The following is a 23,978-nucleotide window of genomic DNA, read 5'->3' on the forward strand; positions in this document are numbered from 1 at the left end:
TCTTTTAAAAGAAATGGGACAGTTGAAATCTCCTGAACTCACAGTGACTGTCACCAGCTGATAGCTGGGCCTTTGCTAACAGGGGGTTGTGTATTTGAGGTTAAATTTGAGTAAACCGAATAAAGTGTGGGGTGGTTTTTTTTTTTTTGTGTTTAAGAAATCTTGGGTGATATAGTAGTGTTAAAAGAATTGGCAATTCTGCCATCTGCTACAATTTTTCAGGAGCAGTAAGTGGTTTCTAGTAATTGAATTGCTTTATTAAGAAATGTCTCTTTAAGAAAAGAAGTTGATGACTAAAGTAAGTTGAGTGAGTCAAAGAAAATGACCTGTGAAATACCTGTAAAAATGAAAAATTTTTTGAGGACTGTGTTAGGTGTTGGCACTTACCATATGAGGACCTTTGGGGGACCTTGGAGGATAATTGTTTGTTGCTGTCTCTGTGGAAGTATTTGCTTCTAGATTTAGATGGGTCAGTCAGTTGTGAAGAGGAGGTCTTAGCATAGGTCATTATGCAAGTAAGCATTGAAGCAGATTATTATATACAGTCTTATGCTGACTGGTATCTTGGAAATGATGGCATGAGTTGGACAGCTCTAAGTCTGAATTCCAGGTCATCTGGTTATGCTAGAAATTTTTACTTAGATGACCTGGTAGGATCACCTTGCTTTCCTGAGACTGAGCTCACTGGAACACTGATTACATGCATGAGATCTTAATTTCACTTCAGGCAGCCTGGTGTTTGGAGGATAGTTGATATAAACCAAGAAGTCTGTGAGGGGTTCTCTGCTTTTCGCAAAGCACATTCAGTCATGGAGAATTAAATACAGCCAGCCTTCCAGAGTCAGAGTAATAGGAAGATAATAAATTTTCTGCAAAGTGTTACTAGGACAAGACATATAATTTAGTCTGAGGACATCTGTCTGTACTCACAGCACCTGTAAGCAGTAAGAGCAAAAAGGACTTCTATATGTTGTGGTACCGGAGTTTTACAATTAATAGGTTGTGTTTATTTGCATGTTTTGCATGGAAAAGATTATTTAGTCATGGTTGAGTACATAGAATACAGTAGCTCAGATTACTAAATTGCAGAATTTGGTTTGGCTTAACTTTAAAGAATTTTATCACCTATTCTAAGAAAAACACTTCATCCTTTATTTGCTTGCAAAATGGTATTTCCTTGTTTAAAAATATCTGCACTGGTATTGGTGTCTTACTACCTGTTCTTTGAGCAGTAAATTTTGATTTCCAGAATTAAAGTTGCTGTCATATATAAACACAGTATGCTTGTGACTGTGTGGAGCATGTTGCAGGGACAGGTTGGAGTCTCAGGTGCACATGGTGAACTGTGGTGTATTTGGTTGTTCTAGGTGGTAAAAGAATAACTGGAAAGCAAAAAGGTGGACAATTAGTTGCAGGTGAAGGAAAGTGACAGTTGCAGTCAATGTAATAACAGGCTGTGAATTGAACTTAAGCGGAACTGAAAACTGATTTGAACAGCTGTCTGGTATTTTGTTTTCCTTTAGGTGTTTCCCCCTGTGCCACCTCCCTTCCTTCTGCCCCCTGTAAAAAAATTCATTCCTAGTGGGATCTGATACAGGTCTGAAATGAAATGTTGCTGTTATCTCTGGTAATAATATTGGGAAACTTTTTCAGATGCTTTGGCAAACACTTTTATTTCTCACTTAACTGTTTTTTGATGTACGGAGGAGAAATGGATATACTTAGAGCATACCTATGTGGCTGTGTAGGGGTTAAGTGCTATTTAAAAATTATTATAGTGAGGGGAAAAAGGTTTCTAATTCTAGTGAAGTATTTTTGGAATTTGCCCTGTCAGTTAGTAATATTTCACTAATTAAAGCAACCCTTTATTTAAAACAGGCTCACAACAGTTCATGTGGAGAACTGGCTCGTGGGCAAACTGAGGTATGTTCATTCATCAGTGATTCAACATATTTTGTATGCTGATGTTTCTGAAGTAATGCTTTTGACTTGGAAGATGGTAATCACATCTGTGCATTCCTTGTGGTTTCTCTGATGCTGAGGGTTGCAACTTATAAAAAATTTTACTGCCTTACAATCTTGTGTGTAGCGAGAATTAACAAACAAAACAAGCATATAGTCACTAGGCTCTCTTTGGCTGTTAGTATCAGGTTTGTTTGGCAACATTAAGGCATTATAAATCTTTGCTGAAAGAACATTATGAAGAGGCAGTTCTCTTTTTTCCCCTTTCTCTTATATACATTCTTGCTTGGGAGAAACAGTATATTCTGACTGTAGTTTGCCCAATATGCTTCTGTGTGTTTGTACAAAAGGGAGTTCTTGTTTGGAAATTCTACTTGTGCTGTAAAGGAAAGGACAGGAAAGGGTCTATGTTGATGTACAGTGACAGTTGAAAAATTTTGCAAATTTTCCTGCTCTAAACTGCATTACACAAAGAAAGTCACATAATTCTATAAGGTCAACATACAAATCTTGAGTAGCTAACTGTACACTTGCAGGTGGTGTTTTCCCAATACTGCAGAATCACTGCTTGCTCTCAATTGTTTGGTTTTGCCAAATGGCTTGCTGCTTGCTAAGAAGTCTACTTTGCCAGATAAAAGTATTTTGAAGAAGTAAAATCTCTAACTATCTTGGTTTTTGGGTGAAGTATGTTTAGTGATGAAGACCTGCTAATACTTTTGGCTGGACTGAAACTTGCTATCTTTTTTTTTTTTTTTTTTTTTTTTTTTTTTTTTTTTTTTGAGAGATTACCTCTTCTTCATTAATAGATGATTGCAGACACACCTCAGGTTTGGACAAAACAATATTTGTGCTTTGCCTTCACAGCATTTATAAAAATAGCAGCCTGCAGACCTGCCTTGTCAACGGACCTGGAAACAAACAAGTCCAGGCAATAAAGATGCTTCAGAAGTTTTAGTTGATTTCAACAGCAGTATTGATACACTACATGATATGCTCTGTAATAAAGAAAGTGTTATTGTAATAATTGGATGACAAAACTAAGCCTTTTAAATGAACATTTTGTGGTCTTACATGTTTTTTTGTTACAAATTTCCATGAATTTTTAGATTTTGGCAAGTGTATAATGCTTTTGGAAATTGCTGTGATCTGGAAAATTGTTTGAAAAATCTATTCTAGAAGTGAATTCTGCTTTTTTTTTTTTCCTTTGGGGCAGAAGGAGTAGTAACTGCTCTGATAATGAATGAAACCCTCTGAAAGTGCAAGAAAAGAAATCTAACTTATGATAAAGTAGAAATTATGAAGGCTTTAAAGGAAACTTGTTTTCTGAGAAAAGAGCAAAAAGCAGAGTACTCTTCCAGTGTATCAGTATGCCAGTATCAAAGTACCCTTAGTGCTATAGATGTGAATTGAAGCTGTAGATCCCTGATGAAGTGATATTGATGAGATTGGAGAGTATTTGATGAGAAGAGTAAGGGTTTGTGGAGCTTTATGGTTAGTAGAAGGAAGAAGTTGGTGTTTCAAGTATATTCTTTGGGTCTTTAAAAAGGATAATGAAAATCAAGTTAAGCATGTGTTTTGGTGAGTTTTTCTTGCTGTGATAAGAGATCCCGATTTTTAGTGCCAGAGAAATAACTAGGATAGCTATTTAGAAATTTAAAGTGCATGGTTTTTTTGAGCCAAAAGGAAAGAGCAGATCACTTGAGTTAAGCAACAGTTGCGTTTTATGTAATTGTTTTTCTTGATGTAATAGTTTAACTATTTGTCCTTGGGTGAGTGTCCAAGTTAATCAGCTACAGAGCAGCACTGTATAATAACTCCATAAATGTCTGTTGTGTTTGATTTTCATGTCCACAAGAGTTTTAGGTCTTGTAGCTGAATGTGATCCTTGTACTTACGCCATTTTACATTATTCTGGTTCATTCATACGGCAGAGGAGAGGAATTAAGGTTCCAAGCCTCAGGCCACTACCAACACATCTTTTCCTGGCTGGATGAGAGCACAGAGCGGTCCCAGTTGGTTGCAATCTGCACTACTGCACTAGTCAGTGACCTGAGTTTATGAAATTTGTCAAGATTGCTATTTATTTGTATTCTTGTTAGAGGTGAACATTTGAGCGGGAATTAGCTAACTGAAAAGGTGGAGCCCATTTGGACAGGCGGGCAAGGGTGTCGTCCTGTCTCCAGCCTGTGACTGAAGTGGCTGTGAAAATGATTAATAAAGTGGGATTAAGGTTAACCTAATTGAAATTCTTTTATGTATAAAAATCTGAGGTTCACCAGAAGTAGGTAGAACTATGATTATTAGCTTGCTATTGATGCATTCTTTTACCATAACATGGTACGCCCTGCTGCTAAATTTTTGTTACATTTGCTCTCTCAAATAGAGGTTGAACCTGATATGGCAAGTGCTTTCCCTTTCTGTATGGCAGAGTGTGAATGCATCTTGTTCTTGGCATGTCTGCCAAAGCCTGAACAGCCTACTTTCCATAGTATTGATTTAGGTACCAGAGCGTAAAGGATGGTTAGAGCTGGAAGCAGTGTGAGGATTGGAAGAGGAGCCTTGTTTTGCTGTTTGTCACAGTGAGCAATGTGTCTGTCACCATCAGGCGAATATTGATTTGTCCGTAGCATTTTTAAAAATAGTTATGCATCATGAGAATATTGTTGTAATAAGAATGATAGTTTTAACCAGGAAGTTTTGACACTAGTGCTTTCTGGTTTTTGTTTGTGGTTTTTTTGTGTGTCACTCATGTTCTTCAGTGAAAATACAAGCCTACCTAGTACCTGCACTATCTCAGAGTTTCCTCTGATTTGTTTAGGTGGTGAGTGTGGGTTCTGTGTATTATCTATGTGGTTAGGGGCAATAAGGGCATATGATCAAGGCTTTGATCCCGACTACTGCTTTAACATGAAATGCTTGTGTTCAGTGGTTGGTATCATCAATTTTATAATATCAAAAATAATAAAAAAATTAGAACGTATGCAAAATCTACAGTTGCAAGTAGAGTTTTTAATCAGCTTGTGTTTTCAAAGACCACACAGGAACACCAGGATAAATATGAAATAAATGATTAACCACAGGTTGTCTACTCTCCAATGAAAGTAGTGAATTTGCATCCTGGAGCAGGATTATTGAGTAAACTTTTCTGATTTTTGGAGTGGCACTTACCCTATAAAATTTTCTGTATTACTGGTTAAATTCTGTTTCAAGAAACAGAATAATTTGATGGGAAAAAATTGTCAAAGCTTCGGTAAAAGAGCAGGAAAAAGTGAAACTAGATGTTATAAAAGACATTCAGCCTTACCCAAAAGAGCACAATGGAGATTTTAATTTTCCACTTGAGGTTGTCTCCTGCTTCCTAAATTACTGAATGCAAAATTAAGTAAGCCAAAAATTTGGAGTCCTTGGGTTTAATGAAATGCAAAAAACTTTTCTATTTTAAGTTGTTATATAAAATACATTGGTTTAGATTATTGTTTGGCACAGTCTTAACTACATTAAGTAAGATAAATTTGTAAAAAGAGGAAATAGATAAGGACATAATTCCAGGCATACACACAGAATATTGTTTTCAATATGAGTTTACTGTCATTGGTGCAGATGGTAATCTGTATGGGATTGCTTGTTTGACTGGAGCTGTTTACACACTGAAACAGGAGGTTTGGAATACCACTGCTTCTGACCTAGAGGAATAAAGTGAGGTACCTGCTTTGGTGTGGAGAGCATAGGTGCTGAGTGAAGATGTTTTGGCCACAGATGCAGGTCTGCACTCTGTTCCTTGATTAGTGTAACTCCAACCTTTGAAAGCATAGCAGTCAGGCAGACTTCGTGCAGTCATTAATACTGTCTTTGTCAGTAGGTCCTATGAGCCATGCGGATAGCCTGTGTTAAAATAAAGTAGGGAAATAAGGATATGTGTGGGGAGAGGAGGTAACTGAATTGAGATTGCCATTTCTTCATTGTGCTGAATACCTTTAATGACATCTTGCAGACTTGGAAAGCTTATTATCTTCTGCTTTTGAAGATGTAATAACATGACTGATGACCTCCCTGATAAATGCACTTTCAGTGTTTATGCTTCCTTAGTACAGCAGCTGCTGGATGCACATGTATATGTAGCATGCAACTGTCAGCTTCTTTACCTCTGTGTACTTCTGGATGCTGATTTTTTGCTGGAGGATAGTGGGTAGAAAAGACATATGTGAAAGATATCACTTCTGTGCTGCACACGTTAGGTGCTTGAAGTGCTAAATTGAAAATGTATTAGTGTAGCACACTTGCTCAAGCAGGATTGTCAGGGTAGGAGAGAAAACTCAAGCTCTGGGTCTAAATGAAGTGGGTAAAAATTAGCGTCAGTAATATTTCTTCTACTTCTTAGTGACTGATGTAGTGACATACATCTTCATTCCCCTCAACTATGATTTTTCTGGCCAGGTTTCTGACACATAGCTGCTTCTGTCTGTCTTTTTTCTAGTGCAGGTCTGACCTCTTCTTTTGCTTTCTCTCCTTTCTTTGCAGAATTTGGTAAATTTCTTGGTTGTTCCATATTGTTAACTTGTTCCTAATTGTTTCCTTGGAAGATTTCCCGGTTGGGGTTTTTTTTGGTGATTTTTAAATTATTGTTCCGTTTGTTTTCATTTGGTTCTTACAACATCAGAAATTGCTATAAGAGAACTCTTGGTAGCTCTTTGATATTTGGTCTTGTTTCTGCATTATGTCACAAGAGGGTTAGGTTGCACTTCACTGCAGTCCTTTGTTGCTTCTGGAAACAGGCTCATTGGGGACTATTGAGATGGAGAGAGGAAACATGCATGTAAACTCATTGTGATTGTGTACCTGCAAGAATTCATCTGCAGTGAGAAAAGATTTGATTGGCGATACTATGTGTGAGATGATTTTTTAAAAAAATCATTATTTGGCAGCATTTTGAGGGTAGATGCCTGATTTATCTCAATTTTTTCTTATGGTCTTCATTTTTTTTCTGTGAACAGAAGTATGAACAGATATAGCCTTTTTCCTTATGCTGTTTAAATAAGGGAATTCTAGTCTTCAGCTGTCTAGCTCTGCCTATGTGGGCGTTCCAGTCATTATGTAGTAAAAGCAGTGTTATAGTCTCAGAGAAGACAAGGTCAGCTCATTTAACAAAGGAGAAAAATAGCCATTTTGAAACACTGAACTTTCAGGAAAAGCGAAGGACAGTCTTTTGCTGCTTTCAGACATTTCCTTTCCATGGTGCTTTCCCATACAGAACAAAGTGTTGGTTTGCCAATGAGATGAGGATAAAATAGACAAGTTTTTCAGTGTCTGGAGTAATGATTGTCTTAACGGGTTGTCCATCGGTCTCCTAATTGCTATTCCACTTAGATGCTTGCGTGAGCAGCGAAATGGAGGTGTTGAAACAGAAACACAAAGAAGTGATGAAATGAAAAGATGTGAGATCTGCTGCTATTTTATGTAAGAGGAGTGAGCCTCAGGCTCCTCGTGTATTTCTGTTGGAAGGAGAGGGAGTGAACCGCTGCTCTGTGCAGGTGACGGATTCCTAGGGATATTAGGATAAAACAGAGCAGTGAGGATTTGGCTGGAGAAAGGCAAGAAGGTTGTGTCTCTCCAGCACGCATTGCTCTGGCTCCATTCTGCTGGAATGAATGTTGGGCTACTAATGGGCATGCATTCAAATAACCCTGCGTGCTGTTTTTCTTCAGCAGATATTACCTTCCTCTATGCAGATGTGGACCTGTTATTTTCTGGGCTGAAATCTCAGGCAGATCATAAGGGGAAGAACTTTTTGGAAAATTGCAAACATGATGAAGTTTCTATTTGTTGTTTGAAGTTGGAGGTGGTCAACTTCAAAGTTTAAAGAGGGAAAATAAATTTATCTAATTGCCAGTCTTTTTCAAACACTTTATTCTCTTACATTACCTTTGCATCTTGTAGAAATAATTTTTTCAAATAAAGATGGTAGTGCTTTGTCTCAAGAATTTAAAACTTTGGGAAGAGCACCTGCAATTGCTGAAGGACCTAGATGAAGAACCTCCTCTGAGGTGAGCTGTCTTCAAAGGCAAAATGTGCGTGAAAGAATGGTACATGAGGCATAGATCTTCTCCCTTATTAAGGAGCTGTGAAGTTGCTGTTATGTTCAGTCATGGGTCTCTCTGGACCAGTCACTTGTTAGGGTGGATAAGGCTCTGGACCTGCATTCTAGAACCCCATGCGAGACTAGGTTTGTTTTGCTGCTTCTCTGTTGCATCTTGTGCTGCCTTGTGTCTGTCTGATTTTTAACTCATTAGTTCAGAGCTTTAAGTGAGAGAGCTAATGTGAAAAGCTTTGTCTGTGAGGGCCAATACAATTTTCTTTTCAGCTACCGAGGTGGCTTTTCTATTATTCTGGCAGCAGGAATTAGAAGGAGCTATGTCTGGAAATCTAGATCTAAAGTACTAGGCTGTATGAATACTGTGGAGCAAATCTATCCTTTTGGATTGTTGCCTTGAAACTTTGAAGTATGTATCAGATTCCAGCCTGTTTAAAAGCATGTTTTAGGGTGATGTGTTAGCTTAAGGGGCTGGAACAGTCACTTTTTGGGAAGGGACTGAAAAGATGGGTACTCTTCACTTTGGTTTTTCAAAAACATAAAGATGTTGGGTAGGTTAACATACAGAACTAGTTATGCAGTCCCACAATGCAGAAACTAGAAAACGTCAGACGTGGTGAGAGTTTACTTTAAAATGAACAAATAAAGATACTTGAAACAACGGAGAGTATGACTTTTTGGAGCATTCTGCTGCAGAATATTGTGGGGCAGACAGTATCAGCATGTTCAAAGCAAGAGTTTGACAGAACTCATGGGAAATGGGTCCACTAGCACAAACTGGGAGGATGGATCTGTGAGGAGCCTTCTAGCATGCAGGAGCATGAAGTGGGACACAGAAGGGGTGGGGCTGGCTTGCTCTGCTTGAGTAGTGTCTCTCTGCAACAACAGTGTGAACTTGTGTGAAGGAGGTGGATGTGCTAACCCAGTAAGGCAAACTTATATTTCAAGCCCTGTTTTTTACAGTTGGCTGTTGATCCACTGAATAAACACTGAATGTTGGTGCTTTTAATTTCTGACCTTTTTCTTTAAATCTGTATGGCTTGTAAGGTCATTTGAACAGAAACTTGCTTTTCAGAGGCTTTTTTGTTTGTTTGTTTGTTTGCTTTTTGGAAAGTATAGGTTTGAAACCCTGGTACCTGGGAAGAATTTCTCGTAAAATAATGAAGACCTGGATTTCTTTAGTCTGAGAAACTACAAAGGCCTCTGCTGCTTAAAATTGTAGTACCAAATATTTTCAACACGCTGGAAAAAAACTACTTTGTCATTTTATGTTACTTTTTTGGCCCCTTATGGTTGTACAGGAAGGCAGTTTTGTACTACCAAATTACATGATCTTTTTCATTTTGACATGAAATTTACTCAACTGGTTTGGTGAGATATTTTTTTCCCCACAAAATTCTCTGTATACTCTCACTTAAATCACAAGTCAGGAGCAGAATCCACTTGGAGACACACTGCTGGTTCAGGTTGTATGATCCTAAGTCACAGCTCTCTTCTCCAGCTTGGTCTACTCGTTTATCTTTCCATGAAGTGCCTTGAATGAGTGAGGAGGAAATAGGCTTTCAAAGACAATGAAGTATTTATTATAGACATTCCTCTGAAGTTATTTCGTAATAGTGTTAGTAGTATAACTAGCTTTTTGTGTACAGTTTAGGATGTGTGTGTAAAAATATATTTTTATACATACATATATGTGTGTGTATATATATATATATATATATATATATGTTATGTCAGTCACTGTAGAAATAGTCTTTGTGAATGAAACAGCCAGAAATGCCTTATGTCAGTCAGTGTAAAAATGCTTTGGTTTTCTAATTCTTTTGCCACCATCCCACATTCTTGTCATGTAGCAGAGGTTCTGCAGTATTTATATACTCACTGGTGGTACTTGTGGATGTACTTAAATGTGTACGATAGGTTTAGTTCATGTCATTTGGCTAAAATACAGTGCTACTTTTGAAACAATAATACGTTTTCAAAGAGATTCTGATAAATGAAAGCTGCAGAGAATCTCATATGCTATGCTTTTTGCTATTTCTGGGAAGTTCTTCATTGCATATTCATATTATCCTCATGTGAGACTTTTGACATAATGACTTTTTAGAGTCACCAAGAAGCTGTGGTCAGCCCTGTTTTAAAAGCCAGGTTTGGAGGGGAGATGGATAATATATTGTTTGGTCTGTATGCATAACAGGCATTCTTAAATGCTTTTCTGGGAATGAAACCTACAGCAAATGTGGAGCGCTGGTTCAGGAGGAAGAAACTTAAAAATGTTCCTTTGCTGTGTGGAGAGTAGAGAAACTCAAAACCATTTTGTTTTGTCAGTATAATGACAACTGTTGTATTCTGGGCAGCTCTATCTCATCAGTATTTGCTTGAGGAATGCTACTTATGGGAAAGTGTGGGTAACCTGAAGGGATTTTAATCTTTGATTTTTTTCCCCTGGGATCTTTAAGTAACTGGGCAGAAATCACATGACTTCTGTGGTGCACTTCAAGTAAGAGGAAGAGAGGAAGTGGAGAAATAGCAGAAGTAACAATGAGCAAACTTAACAGAAAGGGCTGAGAGTGGCATTCTTCTGTTTGGTGTGCTGATTTTCATTAGTCATGTGATTTATTTATATAGCTTAGTTTTGCAAAAGTTTCCTTTTTTGAGCTGGGGCTGGGCCTTTTAATGAAGACTTCTTCCAGTCATCTCTTATCTGGACCTTTCTTTTGGACATCATCTATGGACCTTTCTCTAGCCTGCAAAAGGTGGTAAAATACCTAGTCTATTAACACGTTGCTGGCTTTTCCCTTCATGTATTTAAAATAATAGTTGTGGATTTAGGGCTACATTGGAGAGTAGAAGAATACACAAGGAGAGTCCTAGGAAATTGCAGTATAGGTTAGTAAGTTGGAGGATAAGGAAAAGCAATTTGTATGACCACAGGTGGGAAGTGAACAAAACATTTTTGCTTTATATGATTCTGCTGTTACGCTAAGAGGCCATGTAAAATTCAGCAGGACTAGAGCCTGCCACAGGGAAAGTGAAAAGGGCTTTGTATGTATATTTATAATTTTCTCTTAGCTGGAATGTGACATGGATTTTTAAAAGTTTTGGAGATGGAGAGATAATTGGAGGTTTTGGCTTCCTCATCAACACAGACCAACACCTGAAATAAATGATTTAATTTCAAAAGTCTAATTTTGAGATTTGTATTTTCTCATAAATATAGCTTGGTCACTACCTGGATGACTTTGTAGGGAACCAATTCTGTTCAGCTAAGTGCCTTTTTTTGTTTGTTTGTTTCTAATGCAGAATGTATGTGTATGAATACAATTTTATAGTTTTCTTGAAGATTATTTGAAAAGGTTTAATTTTAAAATATTTATTGATTATTTAATGGAAGATCTAAATCCTCTGACTGCCACTTTAAAGAATGAGATGTTATCACAATCACAGTTCAGATGTTAGAAACATGAAGTTGAAATAAACTAATGTTGCTTAGGCCTGTTATTCATTGAAACATTAACTGTTGTGTTGTGATATGATATTTGGGAATAATATTAGGAATACCTATTCCATAGGTGTAACAAACCAGTGCTAAGTCTCTGTCAAGAAGGAATTGCTGTATTGGTATTGCCAAAAACAAAGTTGTGGATCTTGACTGTTTTAATCTGTATTGGCTTAATTACAGTCTGGAGAGTTTTTTTATGTAAACTGCCTTTGACAGAGTTGCTGTGAATTTTGCATCTGCTGATGTTTAGCCTGTAGCTATGTAATGAAAATGCTCTGTCATGAGTAGTATTTGAAACTTGTCATAGCTGAGGATGTATCTGTAAGTTTTTACACAGTCTGCGGAGTTACATTGATGTAAGTCTGGGACAGAGTTCCAGCTTCATTAGATATCTGCACGTCACAGAGAGCACAACATGGCAAAATATTTCCAAAGTAATTTTCATAATGCTATCAATTGAGACCACATGTAATTACAGCCTTTTCTTTGGGCAAAACCTTAGTCTGGAGCCTGTGGTTCTGCGCTGTTCTCTTCCAGTTTTTGCTCCTAACAATTATATGTACTTCGGATTCCACTCTTGAGCCTCATGAAAATAGCATTGCTTGTTGTCTGGTGTATTTGCTTTGCCTTCCCTTTCTGCCACCCCTCTTTCTTTTTATATATTTTTCTTTCTTTTTCCTTGGTGTCTTTCTCTGTGGTTCTCCACTAAAGCTGTACCAGGTGACAACAAAGAAGCCTTTGTCAAGGCTTTTGTAGATTTCACAGTAGGTGATGCTAAGTTTTTGTGAAAAGAGGCTGTAAGTTGCGAGTACTGAATTTCCTAAATGTACTGTTTAACTGAATTGCTTGGAGAGCCTATAGTGGAATGCACCTAAAATAAACAACAGGGAACAAAACATGCACATTTTAAAATGCAGATGCCAAGACTGCAATGTAGAATATTTCCTAAATGCCACAGAGATAAATTGCTTTCTATATTTGTTATAAATTAAATGGACAGATTGACTAGTTGATCAACTAATGTCAAGACCTACTTACACTAAAATCCAGTATATAAACTGTGAGTTAGGACAGTTGTCTTTCTTTGTAATAGTGCAGGTGCCAAGCTTTGCAGAGAAGTGGTAGGAAATAAGGAGAAGCAGGCCTAGCTAGAGAAAAAAATTACCGTGAAGTTTATCCATTAATTTTTTCAAAAGTTCGAACTATGCTAAACTCATTTTCAGAGATAGTCACAAACATGTCCCCAAAGTAGAACTCTGCAGGGAAGAAGGGAGGAGAAATCTAAAATGTGGATTGTGGTTTTTTGTTTTATAAGTTTATAAATAGAAATTGCAGCAACCAGTGGAGATTTTTTTGGTTTTTTGTTTTTTATATATGTAGAAGAGGCTGTGGAAATGAGGAGCACCCAGCTCTTTGGGAACAATGCCCAAACCCAGTATGGCACAGAACCTTCTTGTGTTGGGTTAGAGAAGTTACCTGCATGTAATGACACTTTCTTCTTCCAAGACCCCTGTCTCCTTAAAAGCACCGCCTGTAGTTTCAAAGGCAAAAAAAACAATAATGACAAAGATTTTTCAAAAGCAATAACTTTGATCTGTTTGCCATCAGCTATATTCCTATGAAATTCTGAAGTTCAGCTGTTCTTTTTCTTTATTGTTTATTTTTGATGTGAATCACACTTCTGACAACATCTTCCAATTTAACCTGAGGTAACATGCTGCAAATGTCATACAGGGGAATTTGTGTCATTGATTTCTGCAAGGAGTGATCAAAGTGTCTAATTACCCTGGTTTTCGCTAGAGAAGAGTTAATTTTTAGTAGCTGTTACAGTGCTGTGTTTTGGATTTGGTATGAAATGGTGTTGATAACACACTGGTGTTTTGTGTTTTGCCAAGTTGTGTTTATACTAAGTCAAGGACTGTTTTCTCCCCCTTGTCACATGCTCTGCTGGTGAGGAGGTGAGCAAAACAATCTGGGAGGGAGTATAGCTGGGACATGTGAACTGAACTGACCAAAGTGATATGCCATACCATAAAACATCATGCCTTATATATATAAACAGGGATGAATTACTGAAAGGGTGGCTGATCTGCATTCAGGTCTGGTCTGGCATCAGTGAGCGGGTAGTGATCAATTGCATTGTGCATCACTTACTGTTTCCTTTTTATAATCATTATTATTTACCATTGAAAATAAAATGTAATAATAGTTATTAATAAATTGTTCTTATCTCAACATACACAAGTTTCACGTAAATTCTTCTCCCCATTGCATTCAGGGTGGAGGGGGAAGAAAGAGGGGAGCTGATTGAGCAGCTGTGTGGTACTTAATTTCCATCTGGACTTAAACCACAGCAGACCCCTTCCTGGGTTCTGGCACCAAAAAGACTGTGGTGTATTGACCCTGACTGGATGACAGGCACCCACTAAAGCTTCTCTATCGCTTTTCTCTGCAACTGAACAGGGCTCATGAATTGAGATGAGGACGGAGTGAGATGACTCACCAAATTCCATCATGGGCAAACCAGACTTGCATTAGAAATATTAATTGGATTTACTGTTAACAACATGAGAGCAGGCTAATGGAAAATAAAGTTAGATCTTAAAAATATCTTTCCCCACCCCTACATTTTTTCCAGCTCTACCTCCTCCTCCCCGGGGGTTCAGGGAGATGGGGAATGGGGATTAACATGAATTAATGATAACTTGTTTCTGCTGCTGCTCTGGGAGAGGAGTCTTTCTACTGCCTCCAGCATGAGGTCCCTTCTGTGGAAGACAGTGCTTCACAAACTCCTCCAATGTGGATCCTTCCACCAGGCTATAGTTCTCCATAAACTGCTGCAGTGTGGATCACTGTTCCATGGGTTCTTTGAGAACAGCCTGCTCCAGTGAGGGTCCTTCATGGGGTCACAAGTCTTACTAGGAAACCTGCTCCCTCCTCTGCATGGGTCTGCAGGTCCCTGCCAAAAGCCTGTTGCAGCACGAGCCTCCCACAGATTCACAGCTTCCTTTCAGGCATCTACCTGTTCCAGCATGGGTCTTCTCCATGGGCTGCAGGTGGATTTCTGCATCTCTGTGGTCCTCCATAGGCTGCAGGGACACAGCTGCTTTTCCATGGTCTTCACCATGGACTGCAGAGGAATCCCAGCTCCCATGCCTGGAGCACCTCTTGCGCCTCCATCTCTACTGACCTTGCTGTCTGCAGTGGTTCCTCTCATGTATTCTCACCCTGCTGTTCTCTGGCCAAAATTATATCTGCGCAATAACTTTTTTTATTCTTGAAAGTGTTATCCTAGAGGCATTACTGCCATTTCTGATTGGCCCAGCCTTGACCAGCAGTGGCTGTCTTGGAGCTGGCTGGCATTGGCTGGGCTGGAATTGGCTGGGCGGGAATTGGCTGTGCTATCAGTTTCTCATAGAAGCCACTGCTGTAGCCACCCTGCCCACCAAAACCTGGACATGCAAACCCAATACACTATAAAGCACTGTATACAATTCAGTTTTATTTCTCAAATGTTTCATCCCCTGTTTCAGACTTACAAGGATGTGGACCAGTAGATTATTTCTCTCACTAATTTCTGCTGGATTAATACACCTTACTGTTGGAAGGATTTTCCTGAAAGTCCAAACTAAGGTTTATTCCTGTAGTCTCTTAACTTATTGTTCGTGGACATGAATTACCTTGGCTTTACACTTTGGGTGAGACCAACAATATTTCCTGAAGCTCTTCTTAAGATCAAGCCGACTATGAACCCTCAGGGATAGCCTCTGATCCCCCAGACTGCTCAGTGTGGTCAGTTGTTGCAATCTGTGTTCCTGGGGCTTCTATGGAGTTTTGGGTAGGCCCATGTGGAGACTGTACGTGAAAAGTGTCATTGATTTTTATGACAAGAACATTGTGCCTCTCATGTAGTTGTGTTGTGGTTGTTCTTGGAGTCAGTAAACATTTTGCCTAGAGCCATGTTGAGTTACTTAAAGCCACTAAGAAATCTTGTGATCCCTCTTTACCATGTCACCTTATGCATTGCCCCATGCTGGGAAACTTTCTGAACTGACACATGGGTGGAAGACTGGCACTGCAATGGTCTGGCCATGGGACAGCTTTCTGCTTCTAGACGCTTTTGCTGCTAAAGCTCAGCACAGGTGTCAGTGTTGAATGCAGGCTTGTTTGCAGTATTTCAGTATTTTAAGGACAGTAAGATGCAAATGTGAAATGAAAATGAAATGTGAAGAGCCTTTGGAGGTTTTCATGGTCAGATGAAATGTATGTTTATTTCTGAATAGGTAACTGATATTTCCCAAAAGTCTGCCAATGAGCATGAATGTTGTTCTGCACCTTCTAGAAAAGATAATGGCTGTCAAGGGCTTTTGGTAGCCTTCTCTGTTTTTTAGCCTAAATGTTTCCTAAGTTATAGAAAACATAAAATACCCATTGCAAATACGGTACTGCCTTTTTGAATTCTGTCCCCAGTTAGAAATTCTGTAACTGCATTATATTTCAATATGATATTGCAGGTACTCTGGAAATAATGCTACTTTAAACTAGTGTTTCTTATGCAGAAAAGAAACAAAGGGATTTTTAAGTTAGTTTTAGTTCAATTGACTACTGTGGTAGGACACTACTTACGATATTTTTAACCAGTTTTAAACTGAACCAATGCTAGTTTTTATGTAGATAACACCTTAGGTCAGAAGACTGCTGGATCATATCATAGATATTATTCTGTATTTCCTCTTAAAAGAGAAGTTACAGAGTGAATTGTGAAATTATGATAAAAAATTAATTGCAGTGGCCATGTCCTGATATGGAAGAGGTTCCTCACATTCTGTTGTCTCCCACACTTGAGAGTGGAAAGCTTGTGTTACAGGACAAGAGTGAGGATGAGAGGTAGTGAGGGCACTTTCATATTACTATTATACCGCTAAATATAACGTGACTGTTAAATTGTACTATATACAAAAGTGCATTGTTAAATTATTTTATGTATATACACTATATATACTATATGTAACACCACTGTTAATTTTATTTTAAAATTATTTATATTTCCCTTAAAATTATGACTCAAAATCTGAGTGAAGGTCTGATGTTATTCTCCTTGCTTCCAGCCTCAAGAAACAGCTTCGAGGTCTCATACCTTCAAAAATAAGTCTTTTAAGAAATCCAGTACCTGTGGAATTTGCAAACAAGTAATTGATAGCCAAGGAATTTCCTGCAGAGGTGAGTAGTACATGGTGTTTACTTTCTTGCTTTGTTAAGAAAATTAGTTTAATATTAGTGTTAAAGTTTCTAGGAATACATGTGTCTGGTAACTGCCCTTGGACTAAGTTACCTTTGGTTTGTTTCCTTCCTTTGTACAGTAATGTTCCCTGCTACTATCAGGGAATAGAATAGGGTGCTGTAGTAGGTAATTGGACTTGTATAATCATGTGCTTTTACTACTCTTCTATTCAGACAGAATAAGGCAATGCCTTCGGTGGATCTGTGAGGGGTGTATGAGTGATGTGTGCACAGTGGATGACACATGGCTCTGGAATTCAAATCAGGAACTGTGTGACCCTTGCTCCCTGAGGCATGAAGGATTTATCTATGTTAATGTGCAAAAAAATATCACAAGAGTAATTGTTTGTTTACTTTAATTTTTCCATTTGCGTTGTACTCTGTCTAATCCTTAAGTCCTTCAGCCTGCTCACTCACAGAAAGACTTAAAGATCTCATAGATAACACAGACCAGAGACCTTCTGCCTGCGGCATTCCTGCCTGCACCTTACTGCTGGTTTGCCTCACTCTTTTTTCTTGCTGTGTCGAATTGCACATCCTTTTCTTTTCTCCGTGGGATACCTGTGATAAAATTAAATATTGGGAAAACTTAATAGGTCTTTTCTGCAAGTTGTCCAGGGATAGGGCGTTTGCTCCCCTGGTTCTGCCTGGTTACTGTTTGACTCTTGATATTCTATGTTAATCAAACAGTTTCTTTACTTCTAATATGCATGATTTCCTTCTCCGAATGAGAATGTTACTGCCTGTTCATCTAAAAAGTAGTTGCCATTTTCACTTCTTAGTGGTGTTTGCATCAACTTCAGGTTCAAGTTGGATGTCCTTCTCCCATCTACCCCTTCCGTATTCTTCAGACACCTTAGGATCCCTCTGAGGGTTTGAGAGGGAGATGTGAGAGGATGTGGAAGGAATGTGGCCATTTTTTGAGCTATGGTGCAGACTGTACGTTAACAGCTATATATTCAGCATTATAGCTACCATCATAGGAGTGCTAATTATGTATGCATTTCTTAAAATTTTCTTCTGTTTGTTCTTCTGGAGGTTGGTTCCAAAGTTCTTAGGATTTAGTGGTTTTCAGTTTATTAGAAATTTTTTGGAAGGACTACTGTTTAGTAGAGGAACTGCCTAAAGACCCTTGATCAGCTTCAGTGTGAAAAGTACTGTACTAGGAAAGATCCAGAACGCTGATTCATAGAATAATTTAGGTCGCTTAAGACCTCTGGCATCATTGTGTCCAAATGCTAGCCCATCACTTCCAAGTATTAACACTAAACCATGTCCTAAAGGGCCACATCTATGTGTATTTTAAATGCCACTTCCCTCCAACAGACTCCCCATTCACATACATTCATGTCTATGATACATCTCTGTCTGTATCTAAGTCAGTTTGGGATAATCTTCTCTAGGTGAGTGCAGTTTTCAGAATGACTCCCTTGACTTTATTTGGTAGCCTCTTGTTGATGTGAGCATCAGGTAGATGCCCCATTCTTCTTTACTACTGTTATATTTTGTTTGATGGTTTTTTGATACTTGTGGGATGGCAGCAAACAGAAGTTAGACAGTGAAGAGATGATTCCAAGTAGTTTCAATTTAATAACAACCTATTTGTGTTTTAAATTACACCTTGCACTTCATAAAGCATCATTTTGGAAAAGCAAGAACTAAAAGTTCTCTTTCCTTGCCAGCACTCCAGGTACTTGAAATATCTTAGTGCTCTAAAACTCTTATTAATATGAAGAAAAATAAACAAGTTGTTTCAGAGCCCAGTCCTGGTGCTGCTGTGCTGTCCCTGGTAAATTCTCCCTATGTTGCAAGTTGCATTGCAGGGAAGGGAGGAGGAAGAAAAGCTTATAGTTAAGAAGTAGTTTATTTGTCTATTAATGAGAAAAACTTCCCTTTTTAACAGTTTCTTCTCAAAAAATGACAGCTCTTTGTACAGACTGGAGGTTCCTTTCAGACTATATCTTAACAGTTAAAGGAAAGTTGCATGTAAATGAAATGAGGTAAAGGGAAAGCTCCAGATTGTTCAGTATACAGTATTTGCTGTTTTGTAGCAATAAATCATCTACTTGTAAGAGAAAAAAGCTGTGAGTGTGAGTGTTATGTAGGTTTTTAGTAGTATGTGATAGTCATTTTGGGGGAGTGTTTTTTAGCAGTGTCTTGCAAATGTGTGTAAAAACTTACTGTGAACAGTGAATCTTTGAATGAAAGGTACCCTTGAATGGTGTCCCTTTATCCTTTCATACTTCATTCCATCCCAGTAAAGCATACTCAGTTACAGCTTTTCCACAAAAGCAGTGGCAAAAAGGAGAGTTGAAGAAGGGGAAGCTGCTGGCTCTTTTTCTGCATGGTAAGCATGTTTGTGTTTGATACAGATTCTCATAATGAAATAAGGATAAACAGGTGTTGATTGATTTTTAACAGTACCTGCATATCTTGCAGCAAGCTGAGGACTGCTCAACTCCCCATGTCTCTTCAGCACTACCTTAAACTTGAATGCTCTGGTTTGATTTTCCCTGAAGTACAGTATAGTTTAAATCATGGCTAAACAAAGAATACATAATAATCTTGTGAATTTACATGATTAGCAAGAGGCCACTAGAGTTACAAAAGCGTTTTGATTATTTTTTTAAAGATACTTACCCTAAATTGTTGACTGTTCAGTATTTTACCTTATTTGTAAACAAGCTGTCATAAGGATATAATTTCTGTCTTTACATGTGAATTTCTATTTTATTTTTATTTTATATTTTACATATGTAAAATAGATGTTAAAATTTCTTTTATTATCATTTCATGTAAAAAATTATTTATCTTTGTTGTTGTGATTAAATCATTTTTAGTGTAGAACGGAGAGCTCAGAACTGAATCTTTAGACTTCCTGGCAATTAAAAAAAATGGAGATCAGATCTGGGAGATTTAGCTAATTTTAAATAAGAACGTATAATTTCTCAGCTCTTAGGACATTGATGTGATGGGTGAAATATGTGTGAGAAGTTGAAGCACTGTACAGATGTCCTTTGATGAAACTCCCCTCATCTCCAGTTGACAATTAAGTTACCTAGTTTAGGTTTAGCTAGTGAGGCTTTACATGAAATACAAAGTATTCTGTAAACTAATTTTTCAACTTAAAACAATTAATGGCTATTTGAATGAACTGAGTATCTTTTTTTTTTTTTAAATCTAACGTAGCTATGAATGTGTTGGGTTTTGGAAATATGTATGTTGGAGTGATCCAAATAAGAGTTCTTTTAGAATTTTAGTTGCTCTGTTTTTGTTTTCTTGTTTTTCTGAAGACCTTTTACCTTGATGCTTTGACTACATTTGAGTTTTGCTTTCTTCCTTTGATACTTTCTTACTTTAAACCATGTATAAATGTTAGCCAGAGCTGCCAAATTATATTGGCATGTGCTGTTAACTGTATTGTGAGGAAAGAAATGCTTACCATGGTGTTATGTGCAAGCTGAGTGTAATAAAGAATACAATTAATCTTCTTGTCTTATTTGTAAGACATTATACATATGTAAATATAAATTGCAAGTTACTATAAGGTATGTTTCATTCAGTTGTTAATAAGCTTACAGTAAATAAGTCCTGGATTGTTTCATTGAGCAGGTTATTGATAGAAACTATGTTCTCATCAAATTGCAGTATCTGTGTTGAATCAAGTGCTTTCACAAGCTTTCACATTGACCATAGCTCAAGATTTGAAGACAGTTGGAGCTAATTTTTTTCTTTAAGAGGTTTGATATTTTCCTTTGAAATTCACCTGCTTGTTTGTGACTTTGCTTGTGGCTGGCTAGTGATCCACTTAATATCTCACTTTTGGGTTAGTTGGAGTTACTCAGTTGAAAAAGCCCTCTCTATTTGTCAAATTCATTGCTCATGGCAAGTCAAAATACATTTTTATATTAAGACTCATATCAGCATGACAAATTGGGCATACTGTGTGTGTAAATATATGCATATATAATTTTATATGATAATATTGCAGATGGTTTTATATACTCTGTTTTTCATTAAGAGCTAAGACCAGTTATAATGTAAGAACATCTTCATAATATGCAAAGTGTCTGTCCTGTTGCAGTCCTGGCAGACAAACTAGAAAGCTTGAAATAGTATTTGAATTTTTGAATTGGCAAACTAGACAGCTAGAATTTGTATCCTAGTTGGGCTAATGGCATTACAATTGGCTCTAAATGGCAAAGAGTGTAGTGAGGTAGGAGTGTTAGTGTCAGTCTGATTTCCATTGAATCATCCTTGTGAAATAAAGTCCTGTAAGGTGCTTACATGGGTGTATTATGAAATCTATCTATCTATCCATCTATCCATCTATCTATCACTTTTAGATATATATATATATATACATATATATATATATATATATATATACACTATAAGTTCAACATAACTAAACCATCTTCTAGTTAATTATGGCAATGGGCATTGATTGATTAACCATAAGATGATTAATTATGGCAACAGGCATACCCATCTACTCATGCCAATGTTATAACATGGGAAGTCATTGAGAAAATGAAATCAAATTAAAGTGGATTTTCATCATATAACTGTTTGCTCTGTGTGTGGTGTTTGTACACTTAAATGTTTTCTTGAGGACTGATCCAGCAAATCATATTGTCTTCTGTGGGACTGTTTTAAGACTGCTTTGAATCTCTTGTATGTGTGGTTTAGACTCACCAAGAAACATCAGAAAACAAAACAGAAAACCATACTATTTTCCTACGTAATTAACTGCTAATTCCCTCCAAATTTAAAGCAGGATATGCAGGTTATAGCACCAAATGGTATGGTCTGTTGTTGTCCCTAGAGCAGATTAATAACTTATAGCTTTGTGAACTCTAAGGAAGAGAGATTACAAATTGCCCAAGCAAGGCTGAATTAGGTAAGGACCCAGGCTCTTGCTCTAAGATTTCATTTGACTATCAGTCTTGTTTGTGAGGATGTCCAAGTGAGACTGTGTTAATTGAATCAGAGAAGCCTTTTTAGTGACCTCTCAGAAATGGGTGGATATTGACCTGGATATGAGTGACACAGAGTGTGCTGTCCTGGAAAGGAGGAGAGTGAAAAAGGAAATCTGGACTGCAGCCCATCTGTGACATTGGAAGCTTGGGGTTGTCAGCCCCTCTTCCCTAGAGAAAAGGTGCACACAGTAAACAACAAGTTCCACTGGATCAGTAAAAATGCATTCTAACACAACTCTACAAGATATACATTAATATTTCAGTGCAGAGCTTAGCTAGTGGGACATGCAAACTGTGTGCATCATGGAAGTTATGTGCGTAACAACAGCAAAGACATGAAGGGGAAGGATGATTAAAGACTTACTGGAGCATATAGAGATATAAAAGAAGCCACTGTAATCGGTAGGCATTACACAACTGGTACATAAGCATTCTGGCTGAATATACCCACTCTGGAGCTGAGAGAGACAGTAAAATTGACATCTTTTGATGGCATATTGTTGCCTTAGTGAGACTTTTCGGAGAGGGGAGGAGTTTTGGCAGAAATCTCTACGGTAAGTTCCTATTAAATTAAAAATAAAAAATATGCAAGGCAAAGACCTCTGTGGAATGTTTAATGTTCACAGTTGTTACATGATGTTTCAGGAATTTGTCTGTAGAACCTGAGTTCCCTGTTTGTTCCCCTCAGAAGCACCAACTTAATCACACCAGAATTTGATCTAGGATTATTTAATTTATTTTAAAATTAACATTTAAACCTTATTTTTAACCTTAGTGTTCTTTAAAGAAAAGATGGTTTAAGAAAATTGTAATACTGAAGAGTTTGTTTTGGTATATGAAGAAAGCTTCAAGACACTAAGGCAGGCTACAAGCAATAGCTTCTAGATACATTCAGGATCTGAACCCTATAAATAGGTAAGATGAAGAGTTGTTAACTGATTTTGTGCAGCATTTCCATCTATTGTCATTAATGAGATTTAAAACATATACGTGGGAAGCATGCCTACAACTAAGTACTTATTCATATCATATTGATGATTTCCCTTTCATAGCCTGTATTATGGTCTCATATGATGATGGTCTTTGTCACTTACATTTTTGTAGTAGCTTAAGAACAACTGTGATGTGAAGCAGAACTTCCAGGCCCATAAAGTTTTACCCACATAATCTAGTACATCTGCCTTCTTACTTATTTTGGAGATGATCCTTTTAAAGCAGATTTCTTCTTATTTTTCTTTGTTTTCATATCCTGCATAAATTGTGCTAAGAGCAAGGATCCATCACAGACATGGAAGCTCTTGAGATCTTGAACTGTCTGCAGCTGAAGAGAGAAAAAAAACCTGGAGACAGTCCAGCCATTTTTTGGGTTTCATGTGGGTTGCTGTCTATAGTAAACCGCAGTCTGGTTGAAACAGTTGTATAGATGAAACGTTGCAATATGGGGTTATCTTTTTAACTGTAAGGAGGAGGTCTAAAAATAACCTTTGTTTCTGAACTGGAGTAAGGTTTAACAATTTCCTAATTGACTGGCAAGTGTAGTTTAAAAAGCTACAGGGAGCTACAGGGAGAAATTTATAGTATGAGTATTTTTAAAAATGTGGAAACATTTTCATTGTTGCTAGTGTTCTGCCTTTGTAAACCTTTTGTGGTCAAGATTTTTCTACAAGATGGGAAGAAGGTGGGAGTAAAGGAAAAGAAAGGGCATGCTATTGCAGCTGTAGTGCCAAAATATTTTTCTCTTAATAAAGATTTTCCACTGCTGTTGTTGGCAACAGCAAGTGGAATATTTAATCTGTGGTAAGGCTCATTCACAACACTGTATTGCCCCCCCCCCCCCCCCCCGCCCAGAATGGTGAAGCTCTGCACAAATTTCCCATAACTCTGTTAACAACCTTCATATTCAAAAGCAATGTCACTGTCATGAAGTAGTTGGAGTGGTATTCAGATGAGGAGACAGTGGCTGACTGAGTATGAGAAAAGGAACAAAAGAAAATCAAGGGTAATATTTCAAGCACAGGAAATGAACCAGCAGATGTTGCTGCTGTAATGTGGCTGTTACACTTGTGACATCTTTGGCACGTGACTTTGGTAACGTTTGCATCTAAGGATTAATTTTTCCAGCTAGGCTATACTTCTCCCATACCCTGCACAAAGTGGGTGGGGG

Source organism: Cinclus cinclus, chromosome 1, assembly GCF_963662255.1.
Source record: "Cinclus cinclus chromosome 1, bCinCin1.1, whole genome shotgun sequence".
Lineage (NCBI taxonomy): Eukaryota > Metazoa > Chordata > Aves > Passeriformes > Cinclidae > Cinclus > Cinclus cinclus.